The following is a 14,621-nucleotide window of genomic DNA, read 5'->3' as shown; positions in this document are numbered from 1 at the left end:
ATGCGACAGTCATCGGTGAAGAGAACGTGAAGACAATCCTGAGCCCTCCATCCGGCATATTCTTGGACCCAACTGTATCGCACTGCATGGTGTCGTGGTTGCAAATATGAACCTCGCCATGGACGCTGGGAGTGACGTTGCGCATCATGCAACCTACTGCACACAGATTGAGTTGTAACACGTCGTCCTGTGGCTGCACGAAAAGCATTATTCAACGTGGTGGCGTGGCTGTCAGGGTTCCTCCGAGACATAATCCTTTGGTAGCGGTCATCCACTGCAATAGGAGCCCCTCGGCGGCCTGAGCGAGGCATGTCATCGACAGTTAATGTCTCTCTGTATCTCCTCCATGTCCGAACAACATCGCTTTGGTTCACTCCGAGACTCCTGGCACTTGCTTTGTTGAGAGCCCTTCCTGTTACAAAGTAAGAATGCCGACGTGATCGACCCGCGCTATTGACCGTGCAGGCATTGTTGATCTACAGATAACACGAGCTGTGTACCTCCTTCCTGGTGGAATGACTGGAACTGATCGGCTGTCGGACGCCATCAGTCTAATAGGCGCTACTCATGTATGGTTGTTTACGTCTTTGGGCGGGTTTAGTGACATCTCTGAACAGCCAAAGGGACTGTGTCTGTGATACAGTATCCTAAGTCAACGTCTACCTTCAGGAATGCTGTGAACCGGGGTAATGTAAAACCTTTGTTGATGTGTATAGTATGATCACAAGGGTATCAAGCGCGATTTGTAAGTGTACTGACGATTTCTTTGTGAGGAGGATACAGCATGTTATCTTGGATGGAGAGTCATTGACTGATGTAGAGGTAATATTAGGGGTGCCACCAGGATATGCTTAGGGCCCCCACTTTCCACACAGCCTACGAATTACCTGGAAAAATTCATTTACAGTAGCGCCAGATTTACTGAAGATGATGCATATGTGTGCAAAAGGATTTTGTGCAAAATGAGCTGCCAATACTCAGTTGTAAGTCAGTTACTTTTGATAGTAATGTAAATACTGGAATGTAATTGGAAGTGTTCAGAAGTATAAAAGTGAGCACTACAGAAAGCAAAGTACGTATTCCGTCATCATTCAGACTTGCCGCCTAGACAGTATTACGTCTCAATCAAATATTTGCGTCTATTGCCCTGCGGCCATATTCCAGGTGAGGCCCAGGCAGTGTTTAAACAACTTGATAGAGTGCTGTGGTGTAAACGCCCGTTGTGTCTGACGCACGTGCATATACTGCACAGTATTGTGTCAAGTGGTTTAAATTCTGCCAGCGACTCATCATCACTATCGTTGTAAGATAATCGGCCCAAATATCGGAAGAGGAAATAATAGTAGCCCGGATATGCGCCCGAAAGGCGATGGGATATTACATCCTTCGGGAAAATTTAGAAAGAACTCAGGGTCTAAACAGTAAAACAGCAATGCGTCACAATTGTAATGTATGCACTTATACAACAACTTCTGTGTATCAATCTGTAGACAATTGAAACGGGAAGATATGCTCAGTCGTAGGTAACGGAGAAGCAGACTTTGCCTCATTCGGAGAATACTGTGAAAACGCAGTCAGTCTTCCAAAGAGACCGCTTACAAACAACTCTTGCGAATCATCCTAACATACTACTGCCAAAATGGTCACAGGTGTGTGCTGCTTAACACAGAGTGTCGTCGAAATAGGAAGTAATCTAGATTGACACACGTCGGGAGTCCGACGCCAACCATCCCGTGAGAGCCTACTTACTATGTTTCAACACCCATTATTAAAAGAAAAACCATCCACATATCCCTGTAGTATGTGCCATGAAGGTAAAAGCACCTAATTATAGCCCATTTAAGGAAGTATCCTACCAATGTTCTATACGATAATGTAATGGGAAGAAACCGTAACCTATGACTGAATGAGATGCAGGCCGTGCCATATGCTTCAGAGGTTTTTGTAGATTACTGATACAGTACAAACACTATACTACCTCTCTAATGTAGCAGCCTTGTATAGGGTAGTGTAAGTAGATGCTTTATACATATCTCTACGATCTTCCTTGACCGAGCTTATCCTGCTCGGTGGTACAAGACAAATGGTCCAGTTGGGACGTAGCAGCTGCTAGATGCTCCACGTATGTAGCGACTCCCTCATACCTAGAGTGAAACAAGCTCATGCCATCAATATCTGCCCTTCGCCTCCATAACGAGCTGTGGTGCCGGTGGCTGGATGTGAAGGGTAGACAGCTGTGAGTCATTTTGTCAACAGCTCGGGCAAGGCGCCCCTTAGTTTAGTGGATAGCTATCCTAATGAACGTACACTAGGCCCTAATCCTTCTCTCCTTCCCTGGGGAACGTTTGCTCCAGTCTGCAGTAGCTATCGTATTGAGCATCACCACTCTACGTTCCCGTAAAACGACAGGAAGGAAGGAAGACGAGGGTTTAACATCCCTTCAACGCTTCAACCTTCAACGGTTCGAAGTCTCGGAACGGAGACGATAGGAAAGAATATCTGCCGTGCCTTTTCTAAGGAACTATGCCAGCATTCACTTTTAAGCGATTTCGAGAAATGAAGGGCAACCTAAATGTGGATATGCGGACGACGACTGGAACATTCCTTCTCCGGGCACGAGTACAGTGCGTCCTCATGGAAGAGCGTCACACGGTGGTAGAAATGATTTTGTCCGTTTACGACAGGGCAAGCCATCCTGCAACACGGGTCCTATTGTAGTATTTGGAAGGCGTCATAAATTGTAACAGAGTCCTTAAAAATCTTCGTATATGCTCCACGGCATATCTACATTTGAAACAAATATTTAGTTTCTGAGTGACTGATTTAAACTTGATTAACACTAGGTAATCCTTGTTCTCTCCTGTATTTGTTGTAATATCTTTACCTTTCACAATGATTTCATAGTTTATTTTTTCAGAACTGCGTTTCTCTGATTATATTCTGTCATGTAGTTTACTTCCGTAACAATTTTTGTTGTAAATGGGTGATGATGAATGAGCTGGTCTGTAAAGCAATCGAAACGAAAGCTGCATCTTGACACAGCCTCCAATTTATGACTGTATATCTACCGTCACTACAAAACTCACTTTGACTCAACGGCTTCAAAGAGCAGTGCCTTGGCCGCTTCTAGTAATTTAATTGCGCTTTCCCTCTTATTAACAGAGACAGTGTATTCATATTTCTTGTCTGCAAGCTCCTACGAGGTTTCATTATGACCTGGGTGCTGTCAGCTTGAAATCCTTACGTACCATGCCGCATATGTGATCACATGTTGTCACTAATCTTGACAAAAAGCATCTTATGATATCCGACCTCCATAATGTAAAGTAGTGGTGGAGGCCATTGACAAACAGGACGTTGCAACTCATCCCAGATATGCTAAATAATGTTCATGCCTAGGGAGTTTGATGGCTAGCGGAAGTGTTTAAACTCAGAAGAGTGCTAGAGCGCACCTGGAGCCACTCTGTTGCAATTGTGGACGTGTGGGGTGTCGCATTGTCCTGATGGAATTGCCCAAGTCCGTCAGAACGGGCATGAATGGATGCAAGTAATCAAAGAGGAGGCTTACGTACGTGCCACCTGTCAGAATCGTATCCAGGCGTACCGGGTGTCCCATATAATTCCAGCTGCACACGTTCCACATCACTACAGAGACTCCAGCAGCTTGAACAGTCCCCTGCTGACATGCAGATTCCATGGGTTCATGAGGTTGTCTCCATACCCGTACACGTCCATCGGCTTGATACAATTTGAGACTACTCCGACCAGGCAATATGTTACCAGTCATCAGCAGTCCAATGTCGGTGTTGGCGGGCCCAGGCGAGGAGTAAAGCTTTGTGTCGTGCCGTCATCAAGGGTACACGAGTAGGCCCCCGCCTGCGAAAGCCCATATCGATGATATTTCGTTGAATGGTACGCACGGTGACACTTGCTGATGACACAGCATCGAAAGCTGCAGCAATTTTGGGAAAGTTTGGACTTGTTTCGCGTTGAACGACTCTCTTCAGTCGTCGTTGGTCCCATTCTTGCACGATATTTTTCCGGCCGCACCGATGTCGGAGATTTGATGTTTGACGGGATTGCTGATATTAACAGTACACTCGTGAAACGGTCTTACGGGAAAATCCCCACTTCCTAGCTACCGTATAGATTCTGTGTGCCATCGCTCATGCGCCGACTGTAACACCACGTTCAAACTTTTTAAAATCTTGCTAACCTGCTACTGTAGCAGCGGTAACCGATCTAGCAACTGCGCCAGACACTTGTCTTATATAGGCGTTGCCGACGGCAGAGTCGTATTCCGTCAATTAACATATCTCTGTATTTGAATACGCACGACTATACCAGTTTCTTTGGCTCATCAGTGTATACCTTCATTTTGTTTCTGTTGACGGATAGTAACCAACAACTGAATACACGGTGACACAAAATGAACGGATGATGTGAGTTGTGTATTAGGAGTGGAGGGGAGCGGTCAGTCACCACCGAGCGTTGTTATTCTTTCGGTTAGAGCACAAATTTCATTAACAATGGCAGAAAGCACCCTTCAGCATCGTATATTCAGTACTGAACATTATATCGAAAATGATGAATCTGTTAAAACCGTTCAACGGCTTTTTCATATAAAGTTCAGTGCTGAGCGCAATGGTTCAGTAGCTCATCTCAACAAAATACTTCATTGCGTTAACTGTTTTCGCACAACTGGACCAGTTGCGAAGGGAACGTTGACTGGTCGTTATCCCACATCTGTCGACAGAGTAAGAGCGTATGTTCGAAGACCTCGTTGCTCCACTACACGGCGTGCTTCGAGTTGGAATGACCCGTAACTCGCTACAGCATATCCTTAACTGTGAGTTACAATCCCATCTTTATAAGACTATGATCGTACAGGAGCTTCACGAACGTGATTTTCACAAACGGAGCCTGTTTTTTTTGAGAGAATGCTTTGTGTTCCTGCCAGAGAGGATATATTGGTGATGGTGAGCGAAGTATCTCACTTTCACTTGAACGGTTTTGTAAATAAGCGGAACTGTCAAAGTGGGAAGCAGACGACTGTAAAGAATTGCATCATAAACCGTTCTACAGCAAAAAAGTGAGTGTGTGGTATAAAGTTTCCCAAGTGAAGGTCGTTGGGCTCGCTTTATCTTAAGATGGCAACTCTTGTGTAACAGTAAATTATGAACGTTATCTGTAAATCCTACACAATTCATCGCGCCCAAACATGAGGAATTAACTTGGGAGAAATGTCATTCCAGCAATATGGAGCAACGTCCCACGCGGCTAATGCATCGATGATTGTTGTTCGAGAACTGTTTCCTCAGTACTTGATCTCATGTTTTGGCGATGTTTACTGGGTACTCGCTCGCCATGTATGTCGCTTTGTTTCTTCTTCTTAGGGTGTCTTTTGAATTGGAAGTATTATTGACGCGAGACCTTGTTCACTTACCGATCTGAAGGTTGCAGTACGTTAAGAAAATGCTGCTGTTTCACACGATTTCACAAAACATATGCATAGCTGTAAAGAAAGACTTTTAATGTGAGTGTATGTACAAGGACGCCATGTTTCTGATTTCATCTTTAAGCAATAATTGCTGTTCTGAAATAAGCGAACTTACATGTTGGACTTGTGAAAATATTTTTGTATGTGACCAGTCACAGTACTTCGAAATTAATGCATTCTATCCGGTACTTCGAAATTAATGCATTCTATCTGTGGCGCCCCGTAAAAACATAAGGAATAGAAGACGAATCTCTAGTAATACTTCACTGACTGAAGCCCATAATACTGGTATAGAAGAATAAACTCTAAAGGTAGTGACAAGGAAGTAGCAGGTACAGCTCCCCTGGCTGCAACTGAGTCTCGCAATGTAAGATTGAGAAGGTCAAGAGACCATTTACAGTAAATCGTCCATATGACGCAACACGAGCAGGCCATGCCAAAGCATTCCGGCTGCTGCTGGGAAGCCTGGCTACTGTGCGCTAGTTGCCAGGAAACACGTGCAGCGGCGTCACTCACCTTGGTGCTGCAGGGCGATGAGTCAGCGCTGACGGCCTCCCCCTCTGGCTCCGTCTCCCTGCGGACCCCGCAGCACAGCAGCAGGCATCGGAAAAACCGCAACATCTCTGCACAGAGGAATCACATTTAGAACTGTCCCCACCTTCCGTGTGATAGCACCGTAGTAGCAATGTCTCACAGCTGCAGTGCGAAGAATACAAACAGGAATACTAGAATGGGTTACTGGAGGTCATCCCAAAGAATGTGTGGTATCGTTGTGAGATCGTGGAGCCACTCCAAAGTAGCCAGTGAGAATCGATACCACAGGCATTAGCGAGGACTCGATGACTTCTGCGACAACCAGTGGGACATACTCCAGAGGACACCCGCCCGTCTCAGTGCAGTAGCCCCCTCACGCTGAGGTGAATACAGTGTCGAGCACGCTATACCTCAACATCACAGTGTAGGACCAGTCCAAGTATCAGACGCACTTTTACTGTTGTAAATGTCGAAGTAGTGGGGGTGTAAGAGAACCGTATGTTACTCTGTGTATGAAGTGATGCTTTCATTGTCATGAACAGTTTTAAATTATCAAGCAGTCCTGTGGCAAAGAAATGTGTTGAAGCCAAATAAATACTTCATTCATTTGTATAATGCAGTGAACTAATACTTTATGGGTTCTACTTTGATGAGCCTCTTCCCAGGGCAGTCAAAGAACCCACATTTATGGTCAGACAAAATTAGTTAGTCTGGTCACAACGCAATGGCAGAGCAATGGTGCGTCACTAACGAGTATTACCATGGCTTGCAAAATTACAGATGCTATACAAATCGTAAGCTTAGACTTCCAGTCAATCTTTGCAACTGGAGTAGGATGACGTGGCGCAGAAGTCGGCTGGCCGTACGTTTTGTCATCGCTAGATGGTGAGGTACAGTTATCACAGCGTCAGAGGATTTCACTTCGCCGTATCTCAGCCAATTAGCACAAAATATTTGTAAATTCTATACACAAGCATTCTAGTGAATCACTCTACCTTTTACTGAAAACCAGATCATGATCCCTACAGTCGTTCCTGGGGTTTTTGTCACATTACGAATGCAATGTAAGTTTCTAATCGTAAGAAATTATTTTATGTGAAATGATTACAAAGTAACTATTTATGGCTATTTTCCTTTACTTATGCTGTCAAACATTGCTTCTTGTAAAACAGATTTTGGTAAGTGAGTTTCCGAGTATCAAAAAATGGCAGGCGCTTTTTATTGCATTGTGCTAGAAGCTTAACTTTTTACACCGCCTAGAGACCGACAACTTGGTACCTGACAATACCAACTTGATACCTCTAAACGTACCCGTGAAAGTGAGTCTCAACTGTCGGTTAAACAGACAGACAGATGGCCAACGAGTGATAACGCAAGGGTTCCTTTCTCACAGACTGAAATACAGAACCCTAAAAATAGAATTTCAGGCGTGGGTCCGCCAAAGCGTGAGCAGTTATTATTACTGTAGTTGTTGGGTAGTGACTGAAGCACCGAAAATGGTGCTGAACTGCGAAGAAAATTTTTAATTGCTTAGTTTCAGTTTTCACGTTATTTACATAGCCAATAACCAGAAATAATGCTCAGAGTGTTGTGTTTATTAATACTTTTATTAGAGGCTTGAGAAAAGGCAAAGTAAAATATGTATCTGAATACACATTTTCAAGAAAGGATTGTACATACATTGTTCACGAGCACCCTGCAAATAACGTTCTAAGAACGGATTGTAATTAAAGCGTAAATAATTCGAATTCTGTTAGTTTCATTTTGCACTTCGATGAGTGCTGGGAAGTGCAGATCAGATCGACCCATCCAGAGAGAGAAAGATTCCTTATTTACAGACTGAACGCTAAAACAGGTATTTCTTCCCGAGAAGAGTGCTTCAAAATAGAATCCATTGTCGAAATTACCCGTTAAGCGTAGTATTCGTGGAGACTGCGAAATAACCACTTGATTGTGATACTGCGTCATACATAAGAAGACGACGAGACAGTACTGCTTTTCCTTTTTTACGATATCATCTCAAAACGTGCAAATGATCACTGCTGAACAATAAATGTGTTTCAATTGTATGCCTTTCAATCCCGTCCTAAAAAAGCTTTGCAATACCACATCTTCCTTTGCATTTTCTTTTCATACCTTTCATTGAAATATTAATGATGAGTCACTAACTACTGCCACCAATAATAACTCTGAAAATATTATAGGAGCTGAAAAGTTTGTGGGACAAAAAGTTGCATGGACAAAGGGGCCATTATATGACGTTGGTTTGTTGTTTCTAGGTGGGGTCGCGTAAGTTATATGAAGGTAAACTTTGTTCTTTTTTTTTTGTTTTTTCTTAGATGCTATAGATTGGTACCTATTTTCTGATAGCGCCTATAGAGACGAATCCAATGGTGTGCAACAATAAGGTCTTTAAAGGTCAACGATGGTCATAAAGGTGGCATGAACGTCCTTTTACAGAAGGTGTTGGGAGGGATGACCATAGTTGTCATCAGAAAATAAGTACCAAACTACAGGATCCGATTTTAAAAATGAAGTTGACCTTCATATCTCTTACGCGACCCCAACTAGCAACCAAAAACCAACGTCATATTATGGCCCCTGCTGTCCCATGCTACAATTGTCCCACAAACATTTCAGCTACTACCATACTTTCGGAGTTATTCTAGGTGGCAATAGTTAGTGACTCACCCTATACTGAACATTATTTCGGTTTGTATGTAGGGTAAGTAATGTAAAAACTGAAAACAAGAAAAAGATATTGCAGAGGTTCTCGACACCAGGAGCCTCGCATTACCGTTTGCACTTTTTCCGCTGCAGCAAGCGTTGCTTGCTAGCTGCACTAATATAAATGGTTCATGCTGCTACCGACCCCTTCCGAAAAACGATATTTGTGAACACTTGACCATCTGTGGCTCCCACTTCGTAACTTTCATTTCTGTTCAAGTCCAGCATATTCGGACAGACCAGTAAGCGGGGTCCCCTTGTTAGTCATACGCATCAAACGCCTATCACCAATATCAGCGGTGAGCTACAAAGTCTGATATCTGACTTTCAGTTATTGGACACATGGAGGCTAAAATATCCGAACAAGTGGTTTATTCATATGTCACAGCTAAAGCAGCGAGCCAGTTAAGACAGCATATACAAGTAACAAACAACAAATCGCAAACAAAATACGTGCAGCAAACTGTGGCACTATACATTTCAGAACATTCCGCGTATCTTATTAGCACTGCTGGCAAACCACAAAAATCCTCTGGTATAGAGGATTACGGCAACTTATCCGCAGTTTACATTACGATTCGGAATTAGAGCACAAATTTAATCAACTCAGAATTAGAGTGACACTGTAGACCGATCAATACTCATCTGAGATATATTGCCTTTAGTGAAAACTAAGCCCGCGTTATTAGACTGCTTGAAACAAAACACATACCTAGCAAAAAGTGACTGGGGGATATTTCTTTTTTGGACTGTGGAAGTTATACGAGGTAGGAGATGAATACAAAATGAACAGGTCGCAGAAAAGGCATTTGAAGGACAATATTACTAGCCTGACAAACAGTCATACGACAGGTTATCGCAAAACAACACATCATCAACTTCTCGACCTCTAAACAGCGAGCATGCATCTTACAGAAATTAGTTGACAAATAAAAGATTTCTTTGTGATGCACAACATGGCATCAGACTATTGTGACACACACCGCCTTCTTATAGTCTACAGAAGGTGGATCGTCTGGAAATCTACTAGTCCCAATTGCTATGTAAGAGACTCATACTTCACTCAGGAAGTGCCCAAAGACACAAATCGGTAGATTTAGATCAATTGGCGATGGAATGTTACAGCAAATTCTGGTAATTATTGCATTAACATAAATATCGCTTGTAGATTTTCTTCTAATATACGTGAAATTTTATTTCGGGTGAAAAAATATGCACTGTAGCAATTGATGACAGTCGACTGTTTGATTTCTCCAATTTGCAACTAAATCCAATTGAAATGATATGTAACATAATGTTATTAATTGTCCAGCAAGAAGAACCGTTTCTTTCAAATAAATAAACGGTTTAAGATCAGGTAGATACAAAACCACTCCCTCCACAGGCCACAAGTAGCCCATCGGGACCATCCGGCTGCCGTGTCATCCTCAGAGGAGGATGCGGATAGGAGGGGCGTGAGGTCAGCGCACCACTCTTCCGGTCGTTATGACGGTATTCTTGACCGAAGCCGCTACTATTCGGTCGAGTAGCTCCTCAATTGGCATCACGAGGCTGAGTGCACCCCGAAAAATGGCAACAGCGCAAGGCGGCCTGGATGGTCAACCATCCAAGTGCCGACCACGCCCGACAGCGCTTAACTTCGGTGATCTCACGGGAACCGGTGTATCCACTGCGGCAAGGCCGTTGCCAGGTAGATCCAAAATGTTCACTGACACAATTGGACTTCTTATCGTAATATTACGTTATTACCTTTCCCTTGCTTAATATATAGAATCGAAGGATGTGCTGGTAATGGTTCATCTATGCCACATTAATACATCTTCGCAATTTTTAGTTTAGTACAATAAAAGATTTAGTAGTCAAAAAAGGTAGGGGCAAATTACACCGCGAAAATGTACTTGCCGAGTTACCAAGGACGAGTGAAAACCTGAAAAAATCTCGACAATGTAAGGACGTTGTTCAGCCGGCTACATATTGTTCACTCAGGGACCGCGCAGCAGACAATATTATACTAATTCCACTGCCCACAGGGGAATTTATGCAATTATTCTTCCTACTCTCCGTACACGAATAGAACACGAAGGAATCCTCACACGCGAAACAATGAGACATTCTCCTGCCAAGCGCTTCATTTCTATTGTAGTGATGTTTCTATTGTACTGATGTAGACGTAATCGTCATCAGAATCTCAGTCGACTATCATGACGGCGGTCTGTAGTGTTAAATGGTTCAAATGGCTCTGAGCACTATGGGACTCAACTCCTGAGGTCATTAGTCTCCTAGAACTTAGAACTAGTTAAACCTAACTAACCTAAGGACATCACACAAATCCATGCCCGAGGCAGGATTCGAACCTGCGACCGTAGCGGTCTCGCGGTTCCAGACTGCAGCGCCTAGAACCGCACGGCCACTACGGCCGGCTCTGTAGTGTTACTTCCCCAATACAGAATGCCGTGAACATTGTGTTCCTTGTGCCTTCCGCAGCGTTGTACAGGACAAACAGCAATCTTGATGGTGTCGCTGGATATTGGGTATCATCCTCGAGGCCCACGGATCAACACAGCAACAGCTCCCACAGGTACTGTAACAATGTCCTTGCAGAGCGTTCACCACTTAGACGAAGTCCAGTTTACGCTGCTTGGTTCGTCTTGAATTCCTTTGCCACTTGATGTGCTTTACCTCTTCACGGACTACTGGTGTGCCTGAAGCGCAATTCGACCTTACAAATCACGCAATATGTTACGAGAACCACCCAGAAATATCTAAATAATACCTAGAAGTCTTGCATTATCTCCAGTAACGAGAATCGGATATAGATTCTGTATTATCACTAAACTGCACAGCAGTTCTTCCATTACACCTCCTAGCTTCACAATGTTCCGTAGGTTACTGTTGGCAAAATAAAAATTACTGAAGCGAGAACGTCTAATCCTTATCATTCCTCACTTTCACCAGTGGTCTACAACAAACTGTGCTTGCACCACCGAAATATTTCGCTGGCGAACGATAATTACTGATTCGTCCCGTCTCCAAATAAATATCCCATTTGTAGGACTTCAGTTCCGCCCCAACCGTTTATATGTAGGGGTTGTGGTCAGATTATAGTTGATTGTAGCGATGGGAAACGGACGATAATTAAACTATACCCAAATTTATTGCGTGAGCGCTGCTGGAAATCTGCACGCCTACGTACTGACAACAACGTGAAGGCCACATGCCTCGATAAACGTGCAAGTTCTCTCCGCAGAACGACGAATACCACCACTTCTTTCGGCTGCACATTCGCCTGCTTAATCGAGTAATGATATCGACTTAGATAAGGTTCGTCAACATGTTGTTCGTCAACATCTTCCGCCAACTACTGCTCATGCTTCCCGGTCCCATGTACAAATGAGAGTGAATATATCCAGCTCCCTTGATTCCATTCCACCTCCACTATAGTCTCTGTAGTTCGTGGAAGCAACAGACTGCACTGTATTCTCTTCCTTAGAGTCATAACCATTTCAATACTCTTCGACATCCATGTGCTGTCTTTCCCATAATATGTGATACAAAGTTAATTTGGGTACATGACTCCTCGGTTATGTACATTCACAAAACTATGTACAGTTCTTAATTGCTCGTTGATAAATTGCTCATTCCTCTATATATATAAATTGCAGTAACGAAATCTTTAACAACCGGAGAGTTTGAATTTATTGTACTGGTCATTTGGAATGATATTGCTCATGAAAACATTTAAGTCACAGAGAGCTAGGTCAGTACTGCGAAATCTTCGCTCTAGATAAAGGAGGCATTCACTAAACGGAGTATGAGTAACTCAACATGCAGGTTATTAAAACTTAAAAATAGCTCAATAAATATAACTTTAATTATATAGCCTGCATACCCGAAATGGCTAAAAAATTGCCGATAAGGCTACACTAAGTTAAACGACTTTCACCAAAGCTGTTGAAAGAAAATACCAGAAACGCAGATAGTGTCATCAAAGAAAACGGGCGCTGATCACTAACGCCTACACGCAACGTGTATCGTACACGCAAAATGACACAGATAGATAATTTTCATTTAATGTCACCAGTACGCCTACAGAAAAATTTTGACTGAATCTGAAACGAAATCAATAATCGTAGAGCTTTACAGATTACATAATCATCTAGCTCGAAATGCTAACTGGCGCATACAATAGAGAGGGTCTTGATGAGTTTCCGTGAACGGCAAAATGTGCCTAATAGTGATCGAGTGAAGACGGAGTCTCTAGTCACATACCTATTTTTCGACGAAGTGTCCCGTCTTTCTTTTGACGCTTATAATTAGACGATCACGAGAAGCTAAAACACCTTTTTTACGGTAAGCTCACTTTTTGACAAACTAATCAACGCTCAAGAATTCTAGACGTCTATTCAACGAAAAGACTGCGAAGAAAGAAGTATGAGTAACACACAACGCAGCTATATCAAAACTTTAAAAATACCTCAATAAATCTAATCTATTCAACGGCTTTCGGCGCTTCGGGCCACATTGCAGGATTGACAGGTCCGCCAGTGATCAAATGAAAAAAAGTAGTGCAGGTAGCATAAAGTTGTAACGAATTTTTAAAGGCACCATACATTACAATCTTTCCCACATTGCGACACTTTGAAATAACAGTTGTTGTTGCGCTCCTAACTCCAAAGAATTGTGAACTACGAAAAATACTATGAAGGGATCTGAAAGTAGTTGGTGCGTTACGTGGTCAACAATCTGGCTGCTCAAAAGAAGTGTCTTAGTTGCGATTGCGACAACACAGCGAAAGTCAAGGATAGGAAGGCAGCTAACTGCTACAAAAAAGTTATTCTACCAATTCAGATAGTGTTACCTCCTCTTATGAGATATTTAAAGAAGCGATCTTTTTGGCGCATCAAACCAGACATTTAATGAAAGACAATTATTTTGAAAGTACGATGAATCCAGTGGAAACATGGCTTCGGTTCGTTTAGTGAGGTACTGGCCAACGTTTTGGGTGACGGCATACATCAAAATTAGAAAACCATTGTTACAACAATGTTGCAGAGTTTTATGAAATTAGGATGTAACATGAGCATGAAACTACATTTTCGACACTTACGTACTGTTCTTTTCTCTGTGAATCTTGGCGGTGTCATTGAAAAACAACGATAAAGGTTCCGCTAGGACACCAAATAGACGGGAAAGAGATTCCGCGAAAGGTTAAATGCAGTCATTATGGCTGACTGCTGGTTTACGGTAAAGAGAGGTATCACTGGTGGAGGGATACAATCAACGCGGAAAAGTTTCACCCCATGCCAGAAAGAATTTAATGCAGTCGAATTAGCGAATGGAGACTAAATTGTTGAACATGCGTTGTGTTTTTATATAGTCATTAGCATTTGTGAACATAGACCATTTAATCTTTTGTGGAATCACTAAACATCGCATCTGATTAGACAACTGTGTAATCAAATACATTGTTTACTGATTTTTCACAAGATTACAAAACAAGTAATTTAATTTTAATGCAATAAAAAATTTCCTTGTTCAAAAAGAATGTGATTTCAGCAAAAACTGCATACATGATTTGTAAGAAAATCTGAAATGATCCCGAAAAAAATCAGATTTGTAATCAGAATAAAAAATGCATTAAAATTCGCCTTACTCTCATGGAACAATGTACAAAATTTTAAAATGCTCCTTAACGTAATCAATTACCACCATTTTAAAGGATTCTCTGGTGCTGCGGTGGAATACTGCTTGCTGAGGAGAATGGCACTCACCTCCAGTCACTTCAAGTAAGGCTGAATGACTTATCACCTAACGACTACGACTAAGTTGTAGTCGCTCAACATGGTGATGGTCAAGCACC

At 42.6% G+C, this 14,621-nt stretch overlaps 1 pseudogene; it reads right to left on the bottom strand.

The window, feature by feature from the left end:
- Positions 1-10,331: 10,331 nt before the first annotated feature.
- Positions 10,332-10,449, bottom strand: LOC126195966 (5S ribosomal RNA; annotated as a pseudogene).
- Positions 10,450-14,621: the final 4,172 nt, after the last annotated feature.

This window comes from Schistocerca nitens, chromosome 7 (assembly GCF_023898315.1).
Source record: "Schistocerca nitens isolate TAMUIC-IGC-003100 chromosome 7, iqSchNite1.1, whole genome shotgun sequence".
In the NCBI taxonomy this organism is placed as follows: Eukaryota; Metazoa; Arthropoda; class Insecta; order Orthoptera; family Acrididae; genus Schistocerca; species Schistocerca nitens.
The sequence above is the reverse complement of the archived record's forward strand: the minus strand, read 5'-3'. Positions and strand labels throughout refer to the sequence as shown.